The sequence below is a fragment of the Protopterus annectens genome, chromosome 9.part0 (assembly GCF_019279795.1).
Source record: "Protopterus annectens isolate FY-2018-M chromosome 9.part0, PAN1.0, whole genome shotgun sequence".
NCBI lineage: Eukaryota > Metazoa > Chordata > Ceratodontiformes > Protopteridae > Protopterus > Protopterus annectens.
This window is the reverse complement of record NC_056743.1, coordinates 276,573,845-276,597,599: the sequence shown is the minus strand read 5'-3', so window position 1 is coordinate 276,597,599 and position 23,755 is coordinate 276,573,845. Positions and strand designations below refer to the sequence as shown.

General features: G+C 39.2%; 1 long non-coding RNA gene across 1 annotated transcript in view; it reads right to left on the bottom strand.

Moving 5' to 3' along the window:
* Positions 1–9,869: 9,869 nt before the first annotated feature.
* Positions 9,870–23,755, bottom strand: part of LOC122811187 — a 455,006-nt gene continuing 441,120 nt past the window's right edge. The window contains exon 4 of the long non-coding RNA XR_006366223.1: positions 9,870–9,954. This is a non-coding gene — a long non-coding RNA (uncharacterized LOC122811187). The remainder of the gene's footprint in view (positions 9,955–23,755) is intronic.

The window sequence follows — 23,755 nt, the reverse complement described above, 5'->3', positions numbered from 1 at the left end:
CAGAATTATGTATTAAATTCTACTTGACTAGTCTGGCAGCCTTCGCCTGTCTTTGTCCAATCTTCACAGTCACAAAAGGAGGATGGGTTACCTCCTGGTACACCATGATCAGGTCACAGAGAAGTAATGTTTACAGTTGATGTTAAATATAAAAACTGCAGCATTATTCACTTTAGGAGTTTACCGTCATAAAAAAAATACACACACAAAAACATATAAGACTAGTGATAGGCTTTTACCTAGGAGAAAAGTATCGGGGGGTGACATATGCATCCAGGCGGCCATAATCACCACTGAGGTGAATTATGGTCAGTATATCATGAAAAGGCAATAGTCTTATTGAATATAAGGACAGCAACCATCAAACATTCCTTTGCTGGACATCCCCCTCCTTTGACTTCCGTACACTAGTGCTCATTTTTTTATGCTTCTTCTTCAGAGGAAGACAGTCACCTGAAGAAGCCAGCAGTTGTTTACAAGCTTCATATCACAGATAGTTTTTTTTCTGCATTAGACACACTTGTAGAATGGTCTCCCTGACTTTTTGGGTCATCTGATAAAACCCACTCAATTTAGAAAATCAACAAACAGACGCAACTTTGTCAACTGAATAAAGCACCTAAAATGTGAACCATTGTATGGCAGTTGGTGCCAACAGTGAGAGAAGCCTATAAGGTCTGCATGATTCATGCACTAGGAAACACAGGGAGTTTTCCTTGCAACTTCACAAGCAAAGCAAACACAGATGCAAGGCTGAAGGGAAGTACAACAAATTTAAGGAAATTTTCCCCACTGGGGCACCCAGCATAGAAGCATGGAGTTCTAGGCCCGGAAATGGACTAAACTACTGTTAACTTTCTTGCAAAGATGCAGCAAAAGAGAAATGAAGATGGCATGTGCTGAGTACCCTTTTATCTTTGTTCACAAACATGCATTCTTGCACTACAGAAGAGTCCGCCCATCATGATGTCTGCAGAGCTTTGAAAGTCGGGCTGTTGTGTGGAGTCAACCCACAGATAATTTCTATATTTCACGAGTTCTGCTGCAACTTGGTCCCTACAAAAACATGCAGGAGGGAGTGATGGAAAGGTGAGAGCTGCTGAATATACCTTATTTGTTAAGGGAGTGTGGGTGTGATTTGACACTAGTAGGGTTAGTTGGTAAAAGGGAATTTAACTATTGCTGTGTGATGAAAATACACACAAGCAGATCTGTCCATGAGACGTGCTTGTAATTAAGATCTAATTCTTGTACACAGGAGCCTCTCATGACAAATGTGGTTAAGGTTCAAGAACTGAGAAGCCATTTTTTGATTTTGTAGTTCTGCGTTGGATAAGTGTAGTGTTAGAGAATGAGCACAATTCATAACAAGGTAGCAGCAGTGACAGTTGTGGAGAAGCAAAATTATACTAGATTAGTGTAAAAAAAGAAGTTATGTACTCACCATAATGTTCCATGTATGTAGTCCATCTCGCCGAACATTATTACATGTGAGTTCGGAGCCTGAAAGCCTGAAAACATCTGATTGGCTTGTGGCTAATAGGTATCCCATGATGCATGTGCATATTCCCCAAATCTTGTTTGCTATTAGTTTACCAAAATAAGACAGGAAAAAGGATAAAGGTCCAGAAGAATAAACTGTAATAAAAGGCACCCTTTGTGGCAAAAACCACTGTAGAAAAGGAAAAACTGTATCCAGATCCTCCAGGAAGGGGGCTGGTGGGTGGGTTCGTAATAATGTTCGGCGAGATGGACTACATACATGGAACGTTACGGTGAGTACATAACTTCTTTATGTTTGTAATAATGTTCAGCGAGATGGACTACATACATGGAACGTTATGGTGAGTACATAACTTCTTTATGTTTATAATAATGTTTGGCGAGATGGACTACATACATGGAACCTTATGGTGAGTACATAACTTCTTTATGTTTATAATAATGTTCGGCGAGATGGACTACATACATGGAACGTTATGGTGAGTACATAACTTCTTAAATGTTATGTAGTCCTATCTCGCCTCCATTATTACATGTGGGACAGCGTCCCTAGCATCTTGAATGGGTGGCTCACTGGAAGATACCCCTGAGTACCGTGGAATGAAACAAAGCTCTACCCCTGGAAGTTAAATCCAATTTATAATGGGAAATTAAGGTATGAGGGGTAGCCCATGTTGCTGCTGTGCAAATACTATCAATAGGTGTCCTGGCTTGGAAAGCAGCAGAAGTAGAGAAGGACCTGGTGGAATGTGCTTTGACTTTAAAGGGTAACTCCTTGCCTTGAGAACTGTAAATAAAGGAAATACAACTAGAGATCCAGTTCGAAAATGTAACCTTGGAACTGGCAAGCCCATTCTTGCCTCAACAAAGGAAATAAACAGCTGTTCTGATTTTCTAAATTCTTTGGTCCAGTGGATATAGAAAAGTAGTTGCCTGTGTACATCAAATTGGTGGAATGTATACTCTGCTTTATTGCAGTGATTAGGGAAGAACACTGGCAATTCAATTGTTTGGTTTAAGTGAAATTAAGAACACACTTTAGGAATAAAAGAAGGGTTGGTTCGGAGAGAGACCCTATCTTTGTGAAAAATTAAATATGGAGGTTTAACAGACAGAGCCTGTAATTCAGAAACTCGCCTGGCTGAGGTTATTGCTACCAGAAAAAGAGTCTTCCAAGAGGCTGGTTCAAAGGGTGACAGAGTAAGTCTAGACATAATTAGATTCAGGTCCCAAGGAGGAACGGGGTCTTGCACAGGAGGTCTTAACATCATGGAAACTTAAGAAAGGATTTGTACAGCTTGTGAGACATAAGACTGGAATCATTAATCCCCACATGAAAATTAGATATTGCTGCTAGTTGAACTCTGAGTGTAGCAGCCGCTGAACGTTCATGAAAGAGTTCAGAAAGAAACTCTAGAACAATAGTAATGGGAGCTGTAAATGGATCAACTTCTCTATTGTGTGCCCATATGGAAAATCTCTTCCATTTACTATGATACAATTTTCTGGTCGAAGGCTTGTGAGAAGAGGTAATATGAGTTACTGCTGGAGACAAATCATGAAGCCTGACTAGTGATGGAACTGGAGCAGCCATTCTGTCAGTTTGAGAGTGTGGAGACTGGGGTGAAGAGAACCTGACTTGTGTCTGGAGGTCTGGCACTGGGTCCAGAGTCCATGGGCAGTCCAACAGGTGAGGCCTGAGAAAAGGGAACCAAATCTGATGAGGCCAGTAAGGAGTGATGAGGATCATCTTGCTTCCCAACAGCATTGCTTTCTGTATGACCTTAGGAATGAGTGGAAAGGGAGGAAAAGCATACAGGAGTCCCAGGGGCCAATCGTGGACTAGTGCATCTCTTGGAGACTCCTCCGGAGGGGGGATGAGAGAGAAAAAGGTACTGCATTTGGTGTTGATGGGACTGGCAAAGAGGTTGCAGCAGGGTTGTCCCCACTTGTGAAAATCATACTGGCTATTTTCTGGTTCAGGGACCATTCATGAGGTAACAATATTGCCCTGCTTAGCTTGTCCGCTATCATGTTGGAAGTCCCTGGGATGTGCGATGCAATGAGAAAGTGCTGGGAAGAAATCGCCCAATTCCAAACTCGCATGGCCTCTTGACATAAGGGGTATTGATCTGGTCCCCCCTGGTTTGTTTAGATACCTTACAACTGACATGTTGTCAGTCTGGATAGCTATCGTCCCTAGAGGGAGAAAGTCGTGAAGTGCTTGCAATGCTAGAAGCACTGCCCTCATCTCTAGGACATTGATATGCAGATGGGCCTCCTGCTCTTGCCATGTGCCTTGGACAGTCCTGCCAAGATAATGCCCCCCCCCCACCCTGAGAGGCATCCATGGTCACAGTGGCAACAGGTTGGTGCGGTACAAAGGGAATCCCTGTGGTAAGATGACCTGGTTGAATCCACCAGCGTAGGTCCTTTTTGCAAGAATCTGTAATCAGGATTTAATGATGTAGAGGCAACTGCTGAAATGACCACTGGGGTGATAGGAGCCATTGGAGTATTCTCATATGTAGTCTTGCTATAGGTACCAAGGCTATGGTTGATGCCATAGTTCTGAGAAGCTGCAACACCACCTTCGCTTTGACTCTTCGAAGGGGAAGTATCTTGTAAATTTGTTGCACAAGATTCTGTATTCTGTCTGTAGGTAGTCTGGCTGTCATATCGACAATGTCTATGTTTGCTCCTAAAAAAGTTATAGACTGAGTGGGCAAAATAGAGGATTTTTCCCAGTTTATCGAGATTCCAAACTGGGAACAGAGCTTGACTGTGTAATCTCTCGATTGAATTAGGCGATGCCTGGTGGTGGCAGTCAGGAGCCAATCATCCAGGTATGGAAAGACTTGGATTCCCGGATGCCGCAAATGAGCTGTGACTATTGCCATACACTTGGTGAACACCCGGGGGGCTGTGGTGAGACCAAAGGGCAGCACCCGAAACTGGCAATGATTGGCTCCCAGCTGGAAGCGTACGTAGCTCCTTGATGCTTTGTCCATCATTATGTGGTAGTAGGCATCCTGGAGATCTATTGAGCCCATCCAGCTGTCTCTCCCCAACAAGGGGAGTATGGATTGTAGAGTGACCATTTGGAAGTTGGACTTCTTTACATGCTCGTTTAACCTGCTGAGGTCTAGGATGGGTCTCCAGTCCCCTGTTCTTTCTGGAACTAAAAAGAACCTGGAGTATGTTCCGAATCCTGTCTGGTCTGTTGGGACCTTTTGGATGACTCTTTTTAATAGCAGCTTTTCTATCTGTATAGCCGCTTGATCCCTGTGATTGGGTGGTACATCTGGGATCCTTTTGGGAGGGTGTGGTGGAAGGGAAAAGGGTATAGAGTAACCCCTGGTAATAATGTCTTGTACCCATTTGTCTCGAGTGAGATTTAGCCAGACTTCTGGGTATAAGGACAGGCGACCAGCTCCAGAGATGCACAGTCGGGTTCCATATCAGGAACGCTGATAGGGACGGTCACGAAAGGATTCGCCACCTCCCTGAATTTGTGGGCCTCCCCTGCCTCTAGGGTGACGTCTTCCATTATTTCCTCCTCCCCTGCCTCTGAAGGAGGAATCACCTTGTGTGTCCTGGAAAGGTCTCTGTGATTTCTTGAACCACATTTTGCCGCTCTTCTGACCTTTAGGGCAACGTCTAGAAGGAACGGTAAAATGGACTCCCATGGCAGAGTGAGTCCTTCCTTCCTGCTCACACCTGGTGAGTGCATCTTTCACCTTGGGTCCAAAAAGAGAGGATCCGTCCACAGGAGCATTGGTGAATGCAGACTTGAAAGGCTCAGCAAAGTTGCATAGACGCATCCAGGAATGTCTCCTTAATGAGACTCCTGAACCCGTCGCCCTACTCGCATCAGCTGCATATGAGATCAGCCGCATGGAGGAGCTAACAATAGATGTGAGGGTAGTCAACTGAGCCGACACTGTAGATGGGACTGCTTCAGTCGAGGTACCCTGAAGAGTATCTCCTAATTCCTTTAGGAGATCTCTCTGAAGTCTCGTAAAATGTGATAGATAGTTCAGCGATCAGAGTGTAAAAGCCGCTGAAGAGAAGATATGCTTCCTGTACCTATCCATCGTTTGGGATTCCTTATTAGGTGGATGGATAGAAAAAGAAGTCTCTGCTAGCTCCTTCTTAGTGGCCGCCGCCACCACCATGGCATCAACAGGTAAACCCTTAGATAAAAACTCTTTGTCCTTAGTGGCGGAGAGAAATTTATTTGGTCTCCTTGGGACCAGTTCCACGGCATCAGGAGTTTGCCATGCTTTCTGACTCACGAGATCTAGTAATTCATCAAATGGAGGAGATACCCATGAAGCTGAGGGTTGAGACCCAAAAGCCTTCAGGTACACTGACTTCTCATCAAAAGGGGTAATGGTGGGCCAGCCGCCTCTCTGCCTGAGGATCTCCAAAATGTCTGCAAAGGAGACATCTTCAGAGGATGACTTGGGGGACCCCTCTGAATCATTGAGGTCAGTGTCAGATGCGACAGACTCATCAGGGGAGTCTACATGCTTACTCTTACATGATCTCTTCTGAGGGGGCTCCTCAGCGGGATCTTCTGGGGAGGTCTCGGAAGATCGGGGACCACCCAAATGGGGGTCCTGAGGCTGTGAGTCTCTACTATCCCGGGGGAGAGAGGATGCTGAGACTGTAGTCAGCGCTTGAGGGGGTATAGCATTGGTACTCTTACGTGGTATGGATGAACTATCCAACATGCTCATCTTCACGAAAAACGATTCCTCCAGCTCCGAATGACGCCCCAGCTTTGAGGAGAGCATAGGTGCCGATGGCTTCCAAGGAATCGGCTCAGAGAACGATGTAGGGTCTGAGCTCACTCGGGCTGATGCACCAAGAGGAAGACTTGACACCGAAGAGGTTCGGTGCCAGTGTCCCCCTAGGGCCCGACCGAAGAGCTTCGGACCCTAGACACTTCGGACGGCGCCGACAATGTCAGAGCGGAGCTCGGCTCCGAGACAACCACCCGGGGTGCTGGAGCCGAGGACACCACTATAGTTGGTACCGACAACATTGGCTACAAAGGCCCAATCTGGGTTGGAGGAGGAAAAAGTGCAGGGTCGGTAACAGGAGTCGGCTCCAAGACAGAAGTGGTCAGAGCAGATAAAAATTTTGGCAAGGCTGATGACTTAAGGAGTCTGAGCACCACTCTCTCGGTCTTCTTCAGAAAAGCTCCTGGAGGATCTGGAGGACAGTGTTGGAGACCTCGCTCTCTGCAATATAGGTGATTTTAAAGTAGGGGAGACCGGTGGAATGTCTGTAGACCAGCTCCGAAGAGGACTGCTAGTGATCTGTACCTTAGCACTGGGTGCTGATACTGCTATGTCCGTGTCCAGAATCTCGATTGACTCCGAGGACAGTGAAGCCGAAGAGACAGAGGCCATCTCCAATTTAGGTAACTTCTGTGGAGGTTCAGAGACAGACGTTGAGGCTTGAGAAGGCCTTTTTGAGGTCTTGCCCCTATCTTTACTAGAAGAATGCGACCTAGCAGAGGAGGATGAACTGGCTAGGTCTTCTTCAAAAGAAGGTTTTAACAAGCCTTTTAGAATCAACTTATTCTTCCATTCCTGGAGCACTTTAGGACTAAAGGAATGGCAAAAGAGACAAGTCTCTTGAAGATGTATGGCCCCTAAACAGTACACACAGACGCTATCTCCATCAGTAATGGGCATTTTTTGAGAGCATTTAGTACACTTTTTAAATCCTGACTGTTTATGCTCTTTATGTTCTTTAGACATAATGGCAGTCTCAATATAGGCGATTGAAGAGAAAAACAACACACTCACTCAACAAGAGAGGAACTAGATCCTCTAACTTAAATAGATCTAGCCCTATTTCCTCACAACAAACAACCAAGGGAAGTTTTACTAGGTTCTGTAACTTAAACGAACCTAGTGTAAAGGAAAGGGGAACAGACTAATACCTCTAAGTAAAACGGTTTAGTCAAAAGCACACACTCATGGGAACACACAAAAAAGGCCAACAGGCCCAAAATTTTATAGCAGAAAAGTCAAATCCAGTAAAAAGTCAAGTCTGGTTAAATTTACACAATCGGTATCACAATAAGGCTATCAGCAATAAGAAAAGCACTTCACACAAAGTTAAAAACTTCTAACAAGCAGAATAATAAAGAACTAAATCTCTTAGCCACGGCCAACCAAAAGAAGCTTCCAACTGAAGACGCGGCAAACGAGATCTGGGGAATGTGCGCATGCATCATGGGATACCTATTAGCCACGAGCCAATCAGAAGTTTTCAGGCTTTCTAAGCGGCCGACTCGGAGCTGAGGATTGGCTCTGAACCCACATGTAATAATGGAGGTGAGATAGGACTACATAACATAGAAGGTTAACCCTTTCAAAAATTACAAGCCAGTTGTGTGTGGGTCAAAGAGGTGCAGTGATGCTCACAGCATGGAGGGAGAATGATAATCGACAGATGCAGGTGGAAAAAATTTCTAATTTTGGACAAATTTCTTTTAGAAGAGTGTGACAGAAGGTGTGGACTGTATTCAAGCTGCAGTTTGATCAAGTCCTTTGACAATAGCTACCTTGCCTTCAGAAGTGAGGAATCTAAAGATTTAATGGCATGCTTTCATTGTTTTGGTGATTTTTGCTTTTTTTATGGGAATTCAGTGTGGGCTGACATTTTAAATGATGGGTTAAGGGGAATGGCAAAATATCTAAGGGTGCTTGTGGTACCTGTGGTATTGATGATGAATGGACAAGTGATGGTACAAAAATTATCTTCGGTCTTACACAGGTAACAGTATACATTTTACTTTATTGTCATTAAACATAAATTATTTCTCTTGAAGAATGATAAATAGTTTATTAAGGTTGGACTGGATTTAATTGTTGGACATATAGTAAAGGGGATTACGTCATCAGCTTAGGTGATGACATTAAATATCTTAAAAAAATATTTTTTGAAGAGGTTGACTATCAGGAGTCCAGTGATGTGGTCCTTCTGGTACACTGGAGGATATTGGAAGGGTAATGAAAACTTACTTCTTATAATTACTTTGCAGGACCTAGGAGTTAGGTAGCTTTTGAATCAATCAGTAGTAAACTGCCAAAGCTGAATGGCTACCGGCCAAGTAAGCAGGAGGAAATGGTTTACATTGTCAAATGCTTTGGTGACATCAATAAAAGGGCACTGGTAGATGACCTTGACTGGTTGAGATAAGTATAAAATCTATAAGGAAAAGAAGGGCCTTGGGATTTCTTCAACCATGTGAACTTTCTGATTTAGCCATCTAAGAGTAACACCTGCAGGCAGCGGAGTCGCTAACAACACTCCTCTTGACAAGCTTGCATCAATGACTCACTCTCTCCTCCCCTACCACCTCCTACCAGTCCTTTGCCCCTTACCTGAAATGGCTTCCCTGGAATTACACTTAAGGCTCCATCTTATTACTTTATGAACTGGCTAGACACTGGTAAAGCATTATTAGATTTATCATTCAAAACAAATAAATGCAAGTCTACTCTGTTTGGCATCACATAAACTCGCACCAAACAATCCAGATTCTACCAGACAATCGTTGGTGAATTCAATGTGAGAGACAGAGATGGCTGCAAACACAAAACAATAATGACGATAACTAAATAAAAATTTTAAAAAATTGAAAAATATGATTTCCTTTTAGTAGGCACTTGACCATGAGTAGAGTAGGCATCAAACCTACAAAAATCAGTACAAGTATTTGGCAGGCCAGTGTGTAAGCAAAAACACAGCTGTGGCATTAAGCGTGTATGAATGGCATAATTACTTCAGCAGTAATAATAATAATAATAATAATAAAAATTAAGCAGTGTCAGGCTTGAAAACAGGATGACTGCATCGGATTACTTCCTGCAAGTAAGTACAGCTTCTTCTTCCCATTTACAGGGAGGAAGTTAAGTTTGGGAAGTGCAAATGGCCATTCCATAAACATTAAGCATGGAATTGGTCTTTCTGATTTCATTCTAACACCAGACATTACTCTCATGAAGTACTGTTTCAGTAATCTGTCTCTGTATGCAAAGAAGTAAATTTAAAAATTCAGTTCTGCATAGATTGTATGTAAGCCTGTATGGAAGACTACAAACACCTGCCTGATTTAAAACCATGCAAAATTTCAGGGGCTGTGACACATTGAAGTTGCATACACTGTACAACTCACCATTACAAAACTTCTTCATATGAAGACTTCTCTTACTAAATAAGGTACACCATAGCTTATGTCGTTAATCTCGGTCAAGTAATGTGCAAATGTGGAAACTGATAAAATACAATCCAAACTATTCTTCAAGTATTTCAAATCAAGACAAGGCTTACCATTCAAAGTTTCCAAAACATATGCAAGAAGTAATTTAATGTCTATGAAATGATGATAAGAAAGCCGCAGAAGCATTAGGAATCCTAAACCTGCAATAAAAGGAGAAAGTACATCACGTTAATCAGTGAACTGCAGAGGTGTATGTATAAATGAATGCTGGATTACAAATAAATCAGAGAAAGTCATCAGGAACACTGACTCCCTTAGCCTCCCACTCACTGCTGAGGTTTTCTGCAAGAACATGAATACATTTCAGATTTATTCTGTTTCAGATCTTTTGTTCTTTACCAGAGCAGGCAGTGCGCACTTCCATTTCAGCACACTGCTCTAGTCAAAAGAACAGTGCTCACCTCCCCATGCCAGAGTATCCCAACATTCAAGTAAAACCAAACTGTAAGAAGTGAATGTCACAGGTGCATATCAAACTCACCCAGGCAACACTAAAGTGATTGAGAACTGGAGTTTTCTGAAATGTACAACACAGTGATGACAGAATATTAACTTAATTATATCACATAAAAGGTTTCCCTACATCGGAGTTACAACAGAATCAGTTATTCTTTCCTGAATATTCAGTTCAAAAAGCAGAACTACTTCTTGCAAGGGGCAAGCTGCCATGCATCCTCATGTAAGGGTCTTGGCAGTCCATACCCACAACTTACAGAAACTAACTCCACAGTCATACTACAGTAGAAAAAGGGGGAAAAAAAGAAAAACGGAAGTGCACTGCTGGCTCACCCAATGCACTCCAAATGAAGTGAAGTATACAGCAAAATTCAAAATTTGATGAACAGCGGCTTGACCCCATACGCCTCAATAAAAAATTAATATACACACAAAAATATAATGTACAGATTTTATACAGCATAAGCAAATACAGAAAAACTTGCGTCTGCCATAACGTGCATACAGATGTTTCTCGTCCTTCCCCCCTGCATTCAAAGAATGGCCTGTTACTGTGGGATAATTCTGCATGCACTATAAATGTTTCCATTAACGTGTCGGTACTTACCTCAGTTTTGCTACACTATACGATCTTGAACATTATCGTTATCTTGTAAATTGGGAATGGAGTGGTACTCAAGGGAAGCGACCAGGGAATTATAAAGTTGGTGAATTGGTATGCGTAGATTCATGTCAGCTCAACCGAAATTACTTTCAAGCAGATTGAAAAACATTTCCCAAAACTACCTTCAGTGAATATTAGAAGAAATTGTTTCTGGAGTGGGCCAAACCCCATCCACTTTCCAAGAGGAAGGACACCATCACACTCTGATATACAGTAATTTAGAGGTCGCAAAACAGTGAAGAAAAAGGCAAACTTCACTATCGGTGAATGTAGTTTCGGCGAACAGTATTCATTCTTTTTGTAAACATGACATGCTCCATTGTAAGTTAGTAGGAGCTGCTAAAAATGAACACTGATATTTGCTGGAGACATGTGGTTTGAGGATCCGGTCTACTCTGACATATGCTGAGGGGTTTATGTGCCAGTACTAGCCAGTGTGTGCCCACCACAAAGCTCAGTAGTCCTACTTTAATAAGCTACTGACTGGCTAGTGTTCATTTGCCAGCTTGGGTTACCTGGCTTACTCTGTTCAGAAAAAAGTTGTACATAAAGCCAATCAACTTGCCAAACATTGAGTAAGGATTGCTGCACTCAGTATAGATTCACTAATAGCACATCCTGGAAATGAATAACATGCTTGTAAGGAGGAGGATGCACATACTATGTATCTAGGATACTAGATAGAACGGCAGTGCAAAGTCATTTGGCTTGTGATTGAGAGTCTACTACTAAGGGGGAGGACAGACTAGATATGGCGTGAGATTTGTTGTGAAGGAGTATCTCCTGAAGACATCGAAGGATATCATCAGAATTAGTGACAGAATCATGGTAATCATACTCCAGTGTGAAAATAATGCAGCATTCATAATGTCAGCCTGTGTCCCATCACAGGGTTATGATAATGAGAAAAAGGGGTACATTCAAGAGGCAGTTGAAGAACCTACTTTAGATAAAGGAGGATAACAGGGGTTGGAATAAGGGACCTGAATGCTCATATCTTCGAAGGTAGAACAGGTTATGAGGACTACCTGAGTCCACATGGGTGTGGCTACAGGAGTAAAGAAGGTGAGGCCATTCTAGACTTTTGTCTATTAAATGGCTTGGTGGTGGCCAACACATGGCTCAATAATTCAGTAGCTGCTTTCTGTTTTACCTGTTCCATTTTTTCTGTTTTAAGAAATTTGTTTGGCTTGGTGTTTTGTTCTATGTGGCAGATGGACACAAGTTACCCAGGTTGTACATTTCACGTTTGTTTTTTCATTGGTTAATATGTTTCTTGAGTGATGCTTAAATACAAAGAGAATATCAGTGGCCTTTTCTTTTCTGATAGGACTCAAGGCCTGCAAAATCTACAAGCACTGTTGATTCCCTGCTGGTCATTTTTTCCAGCAACTCTCCCATTCCTTGAATGGCTTTTTAAACTTGGTGATTTTTAAGGTTCCCACCCTTACTGTAAACTGAGCTTTATAAGCTCCACCCTTTCTAACTGTTGTTTAAAATACCTTGAATTATTAACTTGCCTTTCCTTGAGCTTATTTTGAAAAAAGTGCATTTTGTCTCTCATTGTCTATTCTACTGATTTACTTGCTCTGAATTCATTATCTAGCTAGCTGTTGTATAAAGCAGTGTATTTTTAAACTCTAGCAAGCTCTTTTCTGTGTTTTTACATCAACAGGACAGAGGCTTTTCCATCTAGTCAAACTAGGTGAAAGCCTGGTCTGTATAGGCTGGGGAAACACAACAGATTACTGCATGTAGTTGTTTTATTGGCTGTTAAGCTTATTAATCAGCTTACTTTGTTTTAGAGTCTTTAGAAATTCTGCACAATTGAGTGGCTGTTAGCTAATTTCTACAAAGCAAAATAGTTTTATTGAATAATCACACTTTTATAAACTGTTTGAAGTACACAGTCATCTTGAATACTTATTGCCTTTCCTTAAGTTTAAGTTTGTTATAGCATTTCGCTCTGGATACTCTTTTTTTTTTTTTTTTCCATAATAAATCTTTATTGTTATATTATTTTCATACACAAGTAAAAACAAACACAAAATTTTAAAAGAAAAAATACAAAACCAAAGATTACTAACTAATATCATTAACTATCACACCAAACAAATATACAACATTTGCAAAAATGCTTCCATGTAAACATTAAGAATAGAGAAAAAACAAAAAGTAGTTAATAACATTTCCAATAATATACAGTTTAGATACAAAATTCTCTCCAAGCAAGTTTATAAATGTGAATACCTTCAAGTTAAAAGTGTTATGCTAATATAATATTAAATATCTGTTCCCAAATTTTTGGGTTATTAATGTTTTTATTATTCGGACTTAAGAGTAGTTTATGAGCTAATATATGCTTTGTTGCCAAAACTCTAAAGCTTTCCCAAGATGTTTTAGATGGGTCTAACCAATTAGTGGCTATATAAAGCTTCATTAACAGAAAAATATTAATATATATAGTACTTTGTGATCTAGGGAGTTCTTTCGGAGGAATATGTAAAATCGTAAATTTCCATGACAACGTTGTACTTTGGTAACCCATCTTCTGAAGTTGAATCTTAAGGGAATTCCAAAGCCTATATATGCATTTACAGCTCCAGAACATATGAAGAAGATCAGCCGGTTGATTTTTACAGTATGGACAAGTTGGAGAGTTTTTAGAATTAAATTTATGCAGGGTAAGGCGTGTATAATATGCATTATTCCATATCATCAACTGGGTATACATAAATTTTTGAAGAGAAGTAGATTTGAAAGTCAGGTCAATTGCTTTTAACATCTTACTTTTGTCTGTCACTAAAATGTTCTCTTCCCAATAGTTGGATAACAGAATTTTATCATGAAATTTAAAGTCTTTAATTAATTTATTTGTTGTTGTTATATATTTAATATCCTGTTGGAGGGCTTGCCACAACTCAAAGCATTTATTAACATTTTCATCTTCAGGTTTAAAATTTATAAAGTAGCTCATAGCAAGTTCTCTAATTTGTCTCAAAATAACAAGATAATTTTTGGGTAAGTTAAATTCTTGTCTTATTTGATTGGCCAAGCGGTCCAGATATTTGTATATGTCAATCAAAGTTAAATTAACTATCAGTGGAAACTTTTTAAGATCAATTAACTGATTGTTCAATTTTAAATTAGGATTCCTATGAAAGGGTTGAAAAACCATCATATACTGACCCAGATCCAAAGATTGAAATAAATCCTGTATAGATAATGTTAGTTTTAATGTGTTCAATAATCCCATAAATTTTCAAAGTATCTTTACCTAAAAAGGGTATGGCCTTAGGATTAATGTTTAACTTTAAAATATATTTATAATTCAAAATCACCCAAGTTGGTGTCCACTTAGTAGTAGTTGTATCATAGTTGGCAATTCTTAGAATTCTATTAGAGTTCACGATTAGGTAGTACAATTCGAAGTTAGGCAACTCCAGTCCTCCTTTATTTTTTGGGGTCATTAATTTATCATAAGATATCCTGGTTTTTTTTGGTTCCCAAATGAATTTAGCCAATTCTTTATGAATTTTTTAAAAAAATGTCTTCGAAAGTATTAATTGGGCTGACCTAAAAATATAAAGTAATCGTGGTAACACATTCATTTTGACAATTGAAACTTTTGCTAGTAGTGGCAATCGTAAATTCTTCCACCTCCCGAAATCAGAAATTATTTGGTCCCAAATTGTTTTAATGTTATTATTGTAGAAGTCTTTATTGTCTGTAGAAAACTCAATACCTAAATATTTAATTTTTTCTTTAAATGTTACCTGCCCAACCAGAGGCAATAATGAAAAAGGTTTAGGTGTCTTTAAAGGAAAAATATTGTTTTTTTCCAAGTTAATTTTGTAGTTAGAGACTTCTGAAAAATCATTAACAGCCTTCAATAATTTGTCAGTGTCAGATATTGGAGAGGCACAATAAATATTAAGATCATCTGCAAAAGCTGCCATTAAGATTTTAGTTCCATAAATTATTGGGACATTATGATAGACATTCTGTTTAATATATAAGAACAGAGGTTCAAGATAAAGATTAAATAGTAAAGGGGACAAAGGGCAGACCTGGTGTGTTCCAGTCTTAATCTGTATTCTTTTGGAGAGGCTTCTATTAATGCACAGTGTAGTATAGGGATTACTATATAATATTTGCAACATTTGAACAAGTTCATGGGATATATTAAAATAAGGTAAAAGAGCAAACAAAAAAATTGTATCAACCCTGTCAAAGGCCTTCTGTGCATCAATTATAAGGGCATAGATATTAACATTATTTTGTTTAGCATGTGTTATCATAGTATGTAATGTAAGAGTATTATCACTAGTTTGTCTACCTGCCATAAATCCAGCCTGTTCTTTGGATATTATATGAATCATAATTTTCTTTAGTCTAGATGCTATAATGGAGGTTAGAATTTTCATGTCTACATTCATTAATGATATCGGTCTATAATTATCGGGGTTTTGAGGATCTGAATTGGCTTTATGTGTAAAAATAGTCTTTGAGGCGTTAAGATGAGGATCATTAATAGTATTTCTAATTATATAGTTAAATACAACTGAAAGTATCTTACCCAAAATTATCCGCAAACTTTTTATAAAACTCCACTGTCATCCCATCGGGACCTGGTGATTTATGTGATTTCATATGTTGAATTGTATATACTATGTCTTCTTCCGATATCGGTTTAACTAAATCATTTTAAATATCCTCTCCTATTTCTGGAAACTTAATTGATTGTAAAAATTGTTCATAGATTCTATGCAAGGACATATCCTTTTGCCAATCATAAATTTTTCTATATATTTTCTCAAAAATATTAATAATATCCACTGTTTTAGAATATATTTTATTATTAAATTGTATTTCCGAAATTTGTAGTGTTGTTTTTGATTGATTAATGATCCTAGCCAACGCTCTCGATGGTGTTTGAACGTGATTAGCATATCTCGCTAACATCTTATATTCTTGGAATGTTAATCTACTATTTTGTATTAAGAAGAGATCCTTCTGACATTTAAATAGTTCTTTCTCTGTTTGTTCATTAAAATTCTGAATCAGTTGTTGATACAATAATTTAATTTTCGTTTCCAAGTTTTGAATATCTTTATTTAGTATTTTTTTATAATAGGAGGCTTTTTGCAAAAGGATCCCTCTTATTTGTGTTTTAGCTATTGCCCATTCAATATCTGGGGCATATTGTTGTTTCTTTAGACTAATCAGTAAGTCTTTAAGGTACTTTGTAATTTCCTGTATTATTTCTTCCTTATTCAGCATATTTGGATTAAGAGACCAATTATAGCCTCTTTGGTGCAAGGTATCTTTTATCTCCTTAGCAAAACTCAGCGAAATTTTCGAATGATCTGATAAATACCATGCATGTATAACAACTATAGGTTCTAAACTAATCAATGTTCTTGAAATCAGGAAGAAATCTATTCTGGACCACATTTTATGACATGGGGAATAAAATGTAAAATTATTTGTACTATTAGCATTGTTTAAATAGTGAAAAGGGTCATATAGTTGAAAGTCTTCTTTAATATCATCCAGTGCCAATATTGCATGCTTATTAAATGCTTTGTGTGGACAAGATCTATCCAACTTCAGATTTTGATAAGCATTCCAATCACCTCCAACAATTACATAGTATCTATCAAATTGTGTTAAAATTGAATACAGTGATGTTATGAATATTTGTTGATCATTACAAGGTGCATATATGTTTAAAAGTAAAATAGGTTTATCAAATAAGGTAGATGCCAGAATAACATAGCACCATCGTCCATCTTTATCTGTATTAGAATCTAAAATTTTGTCCTTATATTGGTCTTTAATAATTATAGCTACCCCAGCACTATATGACTTGCCTTCCGATGCTATTACTTCTCTGATCCACTTCTTTTTTTTTATATCAACCTATTGATCATTCATTAAATGCGTTTCTTGCAGTAAAATAAACCACCTGCAACAATACATGTAACAATAGTTTCCTCTTCTTTAAATTCTGGAGCCCTTTAACATTCCATGAATCTAATTCCCACATTACCAAGGTTGACTGTACAATAAAGGTTTTGGAGAGAAAAGATTAAAAACAAAATACAGTATATTCAAAACCATACATAATATGGAAGCAATCCATATATCCCATCCTAAACCAGTGCTTACCCACTCTAATCCTGGACCAGGACATATATAGGTCTTGTGTAATATAGAATAACAGAAGGTTTAAGAAAAGAAACAAACAGGAAAACATCACATTATAAAATTTCAAACATGTTCCATAGTTGAGACCTATATAATCTAACTTAACTACGACAAAGCCTAAACTAAACATTCCCTAACAAGCACTGCATTGAGCTACATCTCCCCAATCAAGTATATTTAAGCAAATCAAATTAAAATACAATATTACAGTACATATGAAAATAAATTGAAAAAAGGAAGTTTTAATATTTGGATTAGCTATCCATAGATAAACTGCATGCATAGAGACACACACACAAAAAAAAAAAACATATTAAAATACAACCCTATGTTAAAATAAATATATAGGTAAATGCAGGTATCCCTGGTTATAAACCCACAGTATCATAGTTTTATACTAAAGCAAACTACTAACTAACTAATATAAAATGCATTATCACTTTAACACAGTACAATATGAACTATAATGAGAAGCATATTTATACAAACATTACTAAATCCCTGCACCCTCTCTAAATAATATAGCCACAAAATTCTACATAAACATGTATAAGAGAAACAAATAAAATATTCCTATGTGCTTACTTTACCATACAACAGTGTTATTTTGAAGTTAAATGAATAAAAAGATGTTAAAACATTTTTCTTTGGTTTCCCAAGCCTGGAAACCCTGTGAAATACTCGCAACGGGGGACCGCTTTTACAGACGGACTCCCGGAAGTGTCACAGTGAAATCTGCACCCACGACAGCATTTTAGGCACTTCCTGTCTTCCTCCTCATCAAAAACACTTCGTAAAAGCCATAAAACGATGGGAAACGAATGCAGGTAATCAAGATAAGCAAAAACAAACAGTTTTATTACTCTGGAAGAGGCCTAGAGCTTTTTAAACGCAAACAAAGGATTATCCAGTCCTGGGAACACAGTAAACAATGGATCTGACCTCAGCAGCATGCCAGTCTCAACGAAAGTTCAATTCAAGTCTCTGATACAGGTAAAGCCTTGAAAACTTTAAGAAACAGATTTTTTGCCTCATTTTTAGTGGAAATAGCATGTTTAATCCCATCCATTGTAAATATAAGCATATGTGGGTATTTCATTTGAAACTTAATTTGTTTGTCAATAAGAAATTTACAGTATGGAGACAAAGACTGTCTAGCTTGTCTTACCTGTATGGGTAAATCCTGTGACATGGATATTTTATTATTTTTCCACATGATATAGCCTCCAGTTTGTTTTACAGTAGTAAGTATTCTGCTTACATCTTGATAGTTAAGTATTTTAACATATACAGGTCTAGGAAAGTTAGATGCTTGTGACTCTCTCAAAGCTCTGTGCGCTCTTTCAATAATAATTTGTTTCACCCCATCAGAGTCATTTAACAGCACTTCAAATATTTGTAATATGGATGGAATTAATTCATTATAATGAATAGATTCTGCAATCCCTCTGAGAATAATATTGTTTCTCCTGGATCATGCTTCTAAGTCCATAAGCTTGTTTTGCATAGCCTGTATATCCACATCATGTAGATTAGTTTTCTTTTCAAGTAAAGTTAATTTATCCTCAGTTTCAGAAATTCGAGCTTCCGTCTTATCCATTCTCTCCAGCAGCTGAGTACATGAGTTCCCAAATGTTTGTATTTGACATGTCAGTTCTTTCAGAGCTTCTTGTATGGGTAGCAGAGCATTTCTGATATCTTCCATGTTTAATGGTTGTTCAGATTTAGATTTGGACCCTGATTTCTGTTGTTCCTGTATTTTAGTAATTGTTTGTCTTTTAGAAATCACATCCTTTTCAGGTGACTGCAATTCCGAAAGTTTTGTTTTAGTAGTGGTTGTATCCATGTTTTTTTCCTCTTTTGACATCTTATTTGAACACAAAGACTTGCAGTACAGAAAGCACACGGTTCCTTTGTCTACTTCTCTCTGCAGAGCCAGCTAATCTGTTGTAATCCAGTGAAATATATTCCTTTTTTCTGTTTTTTCTTCTTAGTAATAGATAGTTAAGTGTAGTTGAAGTTATTTTATCGAAGATTTGATGTTAAAAGCTTTATATTATCCACTCAGGGTTTAGATTTCCTCAGGTTAATTAGAGAGCTGCAGTTCATCAGTGCTTACAGAATGGCATCCATCTTTGAATCGCTCTGGATACTCTTTTACTGTGCTTACATTAGGAGGACTGTGATTATTCATCTAGTGGCAGGAGGCGTTTACCTGATCCGAGTTAAAAAGCACACAAAAGGGCTCTAATTGTAGTTGTTTTATTAGCTAGAGGGCTCGGTAGTCAGTTTTCTGCATTTCCAGTGGTGGTATAAATTTGGTACATTTGCATTGAGCTGTTTGCTGTGCCAGTGGCCTGTACAGACAAAACATCTGGAAACATCACTTACTTTCATCATACTGTTCAAGTTTACTGTGCTATTTATTGTTTTTGCACTTGTTTAAAGTTTAAAGTTGCATTTTGAAACTGCTGCAAGGGCTGCTGTTCTGCAATGGAATACATTGTAGCTAGTGTTTCTTAGTTAGTTGTTGTCTTTCGGCTTTTCCCGGTTAGGGGTCGCCACAGCGGAACTCCGGTCTGCTAATGATTGGCAGTAGATTTTCATGAAAGCCGAGGTGCCAGCTCGATGTTCAACCTTCAACGAAGGCGCACCCATTTACGCATATCTTTCGAACGCCCACCCGACCGCGGGGAGGACATGCAGACTCCACACAGAAGGCACTCCCTGCACTCCAGTTGATAATCGAACGGGAGAACCTCTTGCTGTGAGGCAACAACGCTACCTCTGCTCCACCAATAGGCATTATTTGTGGTTCCTTAACACCTGGGCTCCAAACCAGTCATTTTACATTAAGAGTGTCAAAGTTTGCATTCCTGTGGCAAGAGAGGGCTTATTTCACCTATCTGAGCTGGGAACTGCTGGTGGAAAGCTCACAGTGTGCTTTCCTGATTGGCCTTAGGGCATAGTTAGTGTAAACCTTGCCTTTTTCTGATCATATACAAGCACTACATTTGAATGCAGCTGCTCTTCACACTGTGGCCATTACTGGTGCCTTGTGTACATGCAATCACCCAAAGCTGAAATTTCCCTATAAAAACCACCTCAGAACTTTATCTCAGTCACACATTAATCACGGGGCAACTAGTTTGCACGGTGAGCAGCATTTACACATTTAGTCAGGACTGCTAAGGTCAACCTTACCTTATTATAGCACCCAGGACTGTTGTTGCTCTGACAGCATCTGGTTTGGGCACTGAGCACCATTGCTGGATAGATTAGGTGCAGATTACACCAAGACAGCACCCTTCCCTCCTCTGGTTACAAATACCCTCCACTCCTATATCATTCAAGTACACATTAGGGCCTGCAACCATCGATGGGCACTTTTCTGCTATCTGTGCATCCAGCTTGGTGGACATGATCATCCTGAGGCAATGTAACAATTGCCTTATGTAAACTGGCAACCACTTAATTCTTGACAAATAAAGTATGTGAGAGATGTAGTTACGCATTGACACTGGACTCTCACATACAGACAAAAAAAAAAGCAACAAACAGGTTGTCAGTGACTCATGCACACATCACTCACAGCACCCACAAAAGACTACACACATACAGTGACATATGTGGTTGTGTTCACATGTAACTTACCCTAACCTCAAAGGCCTCTCAGGCGTGGTCTGCAGAAACTCTGCATGCACACGAACAAGGCAACTACCATCACAACACATAAAGCCACATCTCATTGTAACCAGGGAAAGTTAACCACAGATCGATCGAAAGAAACTGCACTTTTATTGCACATATTGACATTAAAAACAATAAAATGACTAAGTGTTTTCACCCACTAATACTCAGGCATCAGAGTCTAAAACACATACTGCCACAATCAATATTTATAGGAAATAAGGCTATACGTAATTTCCTGCCTATTTATATTTCCTGCACTGCACAATATAATTAAAACATTTAAGCATTATCCATTTAAAAAAACTTGTAAAGTACACATAAATACACATATAATATAATACAACAAAAATGCTGTCAGCCAGAGTAAAAGAGAAAAATAAATTAAGAAACAAGTGATAGTTGTTTTCACTTATTTCTTAATTTATTTTTCTTTTACTCTTTGCCTGACAGCATTGTTGTTGTATTACATGTGTATTTATGTGTAATTTACAAGTTTTTTTTAACTATATAATATACTGCTTAAATGTTTTAATTATATTGTGCAATGGCAGGAAATATATACATAAATAGGCAGGAAGTTACTTACAGCCTTATTTCCTATAAATATTGATTGTGGCAGTATGTGTTTTAGACTCTGATGATGCCGGAGTATTTATGGGTGAAAGCGCTTAGTCATTTTATTGTTTTTAGCATCTATATGTACAATAAAAGTGCTGTTTCTTACAATCACCCTATGGTTAACTTTCCTTGGTTATAAGGTTTACGAGAGGAGTTTGAGAGCGGTTTCTAAGGTTTCACATCTCATTGTGTCTCAGCTACCAAGCCCATAAGGCGAAACACTCCACAACCCAGTCTCTCTTACCAGGCAGGATAATATTACAGTTAGTTGCCTTTCAGGTGCCAAGATCCACCAGATCGCACAAGTTCTCATGTCACTTATCCCTAAGTACTAGTATGACTCGATCATAGTCCATGTGAGTGTGAATGATCAGAGATGCATCTCCTTGGACTATACGTAGAGAGACATGACTGAGCTCTCAGAATGTGTCACATGCAGGCATAAGGCTAGCACTGAGCAGCATTCTACCTTCTCCCCTCATGCCTGCATGAGGCTAGCACTGAGCAGCATTCTACCATCTGCAAGGATGATGCCACAATATCATCAGAAAATTATTGACTTTAACAATTGACTTAGTTACTGGTGTCATTCTAAAGGGGTCCAGTACTAGTCAGCCTGGGGGGACACGGTTGACAGGCCATGCTGCTTTGCCAGAGATAGTTTCCACCTGTCACAGTTAGGCTTTGAATATTGGTCAAAACATAATCCACCCCCATAGTGCCTTTTTAGGCATTTCCAAACAGACAAGACCTCCAACATACTAAAAGCTACTCAGGGCAAGGTTAAGTGCTACTGCTCAATGCTAGGAATCTCAACAAGAAACTGCACTCCCTGAAAAGTGCACTCCCCCTGAAGAGTGCAGATGTATGTGCAGTTACTGAAACATGGTTCAAAGCCTCAGAATGCACTCTGACAGTGCATGGCTATAATGCCTTTCATATATTCTGACCACCCAGTGAACATGAAAGAGCAAAAAGCAGAGGTGTATCTGTTTACATAAATAAGCACACCTTAAGGCTGGTCAAACAATATGACATGCTTGAGCTATGCCATGTCCAAATAGCAAGAGGAAAAATCTATTATAGAATTCTTGTTAGCTACAGCCCCCACCATGAACCAAGAAACCCATACATCATAAATGAAGATACTAGGATTACTTACCTACCAGCCCAATACCACCCTCATGGGTGATTTTAACTACCCCTTCATTAACTGCCAGTCTTACATGACCTCTAACATGCAGGCTCAAAAGATTTCTCAAATTTGAAGATTCAAATGTCCTGAAGCAGCTAGTCTGCACTCCCACAAGGGGAGCAAATATCTTAGATCTGGTACTCACAAATATGGGAGAATGCTGCACCCAATCATTTGTCTTATCTGTACCCTCCTGAAAGTTGTATCATTGGATTCAGATAAGAGAAATGATTGGTGCCAGACTCGTGGCCTAAAACTAAATGTGAAAAGGCATTATTATACCCTTTGGAAAGTCAAATTCCCCTAAAATTAGATGAACAGCACACCCCTAAAAGTAGACTCAGAGATGAGAGATCTAGGTACACAGATAGATAGTAGCCTGAACATTGACAGTCATGTGTCCACAGTGGTGAGGAAATCCTTCTATGTAGCACAACTTATAAGTAAAGGTAGGGCATCCAGATCCAATGAAATTATAATCCCGCTGTACTCCATCCTCATTAGATCAATAATCAAGTACAATGCACACTTTGCCATGTAATTGACTAGTCACTTGCAGCAGCTGGAGTGACCTCAGAGGTTCCTTACATAGAAAATGTTGCGTCTTTCGGCTTTTCCCGGTCAGGGGTCGCCACAGCAGAACTCTGGTCCGCTAATGATTGGTAGTGGATTTTTACGTGCCGAGTTACCAGCCCTGATGCACAACCTTCAACGAAGGTACGCCCATTCATGCATGTCTCCACGCAGAAGACGCTCTAGCTGAGAATCGAACCAGACAGTGTGTCTTACTGTGAGGCGACAATGCTACCGCAGCACCACCACCGCGGGTACTCCTTACATAGAAAATACAGGGTGTAAATAGCACGTCCTCTGTGGATAAACTAAAAGCCCTATCCCTTTACTTTACCTCCTACCGACTATTAAGGGTGCCCTATGTCTGACCTATAAGCAGCCACAAATCCAGTCCTGATGGAGCTGCTACACATCTGCAAGTCAAATAGCCCGAGCATCACCCAATCTATGGATCTAAATTTAGTTAGTAACTCAAACAAAACATGATGTGTCTTAGAGATTTCCCCTTCTCTGGGGCAGTGTTCCTATT